Consider the following 3,648-nt stretch of genomic DNA (forward strand, 5'->3'; position numbering starts at 1 on the left):
TCGGAGGGGCGAGGCTGGCTCACCCGGAGGCGTGGCAGGGACGGTAGGGGCTCAGGGAGTTTCAATGGGAACCTTCTGCCCGGAAGGTCCTAACTGTCCCGACAGTCCGGGACCTGGGATGGGGTCTAAGGCCAGGGAGCGGGTGGGTGGTCCTCGGGCGCTGGGGGGCGCCTGGGGCTTTTCCAGGCAGAGCCAGGGGCCTGTCTGGGCGCCGGTGTCTAGACCGCAGGAGAGAGAGCCTGAGGGGTCGGGAGCCCACTGCCTCGGGGACACCCCTTCCCAGCCGTTCCCCATTGCTAACCTGGGGGGAAGGGGCAGGGGGGGCCGAGGGTCTCTCGAGGCCTCAGGCGGTGACAAGAGCTGGGGACAGAAATACACAGAGTCATGGCGGGGGAGGGTGGTCGCGGGGAACCCCCCCAACATGGCCTCACTGTTGGGGGTCGGAGAAAAGCCGGATCTCTTCCTCCTATCTAGTGCTTTCCGGGGGAGGGGAGCAGTGAAATGGGGCGGCCAGAGACATCAAATATGGGAGGAGCTTCCGGGGTGACATGGTGGGCAACAAGGGCAGAGAGGGTAGGTGACTTGCCTCAACTCATGTGTCTAGAAAACAGAAGAATCAGAACTTGAACTCATTATTTTGACTCCTACTCCAGTGTAGCTTGTGTTAAAGTAATCTATAATTCATAACCACCCATCAGAAGCTAAAAATATCTAACCCATTCATATAATTTTATTTTTCCAGTTAACATATGCATCAGAACAGAAAAGATAGCTAGTGTTCTGGGACAAATTCCTGAAACATTCTTAAACTTCAAAAATCCATACTCATCATTTGGGATACAGATTAAAATAGCTAGCATTCACCTAATCATTAAGCAAACAAAAAATGCTCTGTATGACACAGAGAATAGATGGTAGTTACCAGAGGTGAGGTTGGGTGTGTGTGTGTGTGTGTGTGTGTCGGGGGGGGGGGGGGGGGGGGCAAAGGGGGAGGGGGGGCGGGGGGGGGGGGGGGAGGAAGGGGGGTCCAGGGTCCAGTCAGCCCCATCAGCTCCAGCCATTATTTGAGTTCAATGAATGGGTTTTGGCATCAGAGGCAAGAGAAGCAGAGACCTCCCACCCCCAGCCCACCCCAGCCCTCCCTCACCCACATTCCCAACCCCCGCTCCCTCTGCCCCTCAGTTCCAAGGGGCCCATCCAGACCTGAAGGAGGGGGACAAAGAGTGGGAAGGGGACTGGGTGCAAGCAGGGAGAGGGGTGAGATGGGAGCGGGGAGGGGCTGGTGATGAGATGACAATGAAGATGGGGGGGGCGGGGTGCAACAAGGAGGTGGAGGGAGGGAACAAGAGCCAGACAGCCCCCTCGTGGTTCTGTCTGACCCCGCAAGCCTGGGCTGCCCTCCCCTCTGCTGTGTGGCCTGGGTCAGTCATGGCCCTCCCTGAACTTGTGTGAAACAAGGGGGCTTAGCCAAGGCCGTCCTGGAGGCTCCCCAAGTCCCACTCCTTAGGCTGCGGCGGGGATTTGGGATGTGTCTCTATTTCAGTGATGGCGAACCTATGACATGCGAACTCATTTTTTTGGTTGATTTTTCTTTGTTAAATGGCATTTAAATATATAAAATAAATATCAAAAATATAAATCTTTGTTTTACTATGGTTGCAAATATCAAAAAATGTCTATATGTGACACGGCACCAGAGTTAAGTTAGGGTTTTTCAAAATGCTGACACGCCGAGCTCAAAAGGTTCACCATCACTGCTCTATTTCTAAGGAAGCGTCCACAGGTGTTTGTGGAACGAGGAAGTGATGGGTCACATTCCCTCAGGTGGCTCCTCCTCACTCTTAAGACCAGTCCAGCCCTCACCGTGGCCAACACCCTCCTGCTCCTTCTGCACAGGCGGTCCGCACCCTCTCCCTTCGGCTGCTCAGCTCCGGCCTCACTTCCCTCCTGGCTATTTATTCCTTTCAGCACCAAGCTCGCCCACTTGGGACCTCAGGACCTTTGCACTCGCTCTTCCTTCTGCCTGGCGGGCCCTTTTCACCTGTAGGTTTCATGTCGCCTCCAAAAGCCCTTCCACAAACCGGAGACTTTTTTTTTTTAACTTGTTTAATTTCTGCTTCCTCCAATCAGGGGGCATCAGACTTTTCCTTAAAGGGCCAGGTAGTAAACATTTTCGGCTCTGTGAGCCACACGGTCTCTGTCCTAACTATTCTAGTCTACTCTTGGAGCAGAACAGTGGCTATGATCCAATAAAGTTTTATTTACAAACCAGCTGGCTGACAGAGCTGGCCCCTGGGCTGGAGTGTGCCAACCTGCGCTCTAGAGTATGAACTCCGAGGGCAGATTCTAGCCTTGTGCAATACTAGGTTTCGGTGTCCTAGGAGTCAGTTGTGAAATGAATGAATGGGTGGGTGAGTGGAGCCAGGGGTTCTCCAGGGCGGTGTGTGGGTTACAGAAGGTGTGTTACATTCCGGGCGTGTGGTAAGTGCTTGGCTGTGTTTGCTGAATGATTCACTGACTAACAACTCTCTCTTCACTGTGTCCCCTGAGCTCCCAGGCCAGTCCCAGCCCTTTTCCTCCCGTTCCCTCTCTCTGCCTCCTCCCTTCCCTTCTATCCCACAGCCCTGACCGGGTTCAGAACTTGTCCTGTCCCCGTGGACCCTTGTCCTGGTCTCCTCCCCGGCCTGACCGCCAGTCGATCCCCAAGGGCCCAGAGCTGAGCTGCTCTCCCGGGTCCCTGAACAAGGTCCCGGCCCTCAGCCAGCCCTGCCTTCCTGCCCAGTGGCCACCTCCTCGCCCGGTCGGTCCCTGGCTTTGCTGTGCTCGTAGCTCCGGTCACTACAGTCTAACGCAGTGGTTCTCAACCTGTGGGTCGCGACCCCTTTGGCGGTCGAACGACCCTTTCCCAGGGGTCGCCTAAGACCATCCTGCATATCAGATATTTACATGACGATTCATAACAGTAGCAACATGACAGTTATGAAGTAGCAACGAAAATAATTTTATGGTTGGGTCACAACACGAGGAACTGTATTTAAAGGGCCAGAAGGTTGAGAACCACCGGTCTAACAGGACCACTTCCCGATCAAGTATCAGTTCCTTCAGAAAGCCTTTCCTGTGGCTCCCCCCACCCCGGGCTTTGCCCGTCCCTCTGACTGTATGTACGACCTGTGTCACCGCCACCTCCACGTGTCACCTCGACAGCGACTTTCTCCGACTTCGTCTGCCTCTCCCACACGGGGCTCCCGGGGAGGGAGGCCCCTTTGCTCACTGACGTCCCATGCGGGACCTGCGGGTGCTTTGTGAGCTGGCCAATTCACAAGTGACTGACTGGGTGGCTGAGTCTTTCTCATCCCATCTTGTACCCCAAGAGCATCCTGGGAGTGTACCCCGTTTTCTTGGTGGAGTTTTTAAAGGAGAGGCAGGGAGAGAGGCGTTGATGGGGGTGAGGATGGGTCAGTCGGGAGGGCTGGGAGGAGGTCAGGCACAGGGTGGGAAGGTTGGGGTCAGTTCCAGGGGGTTAGTGAGGGGCGGGCAAGTCCGGGCGGGCGGGTGTGGGGTCAGCGTCAGGGCCGAAGGTTAATTAGATGGAGCTCTTCATGGTGAGGGGCGGGAGTCTTGGTCAGTGGGGGCTGCATGTTCTCAGGG

General features: G+C 55.6%; 1 protein-coding gene across 1 annotated transcript in view; it reads right to left on the reverse strand.

Moving 5' to 3' along the window:
* The window catches only part of KCNC3 (potassium channel, voltage gated Shaw related subfamily C, member 3), a 10,702-nt gene that overhangs the window by 847 nt on the left and 6,207 nt on the right, over positions 1-3,648 (reverse strand). The window lies entirely within an intron of this gene.

This window comes from Myotis brandtii, unplaced genomic scaffold (assembly GCF_000412655.1).
Source record: "Myotis brandtii unplaced genomic scaffold, ASM41265v1 scaffold601, whole genome shotgun sequence".
Lineage (NCBI taxonomy): Eukaryota > Metazoa > Chordata > Mammalia > Chiroptera > Vespertilionidae > Myotis > Myotis brandtii.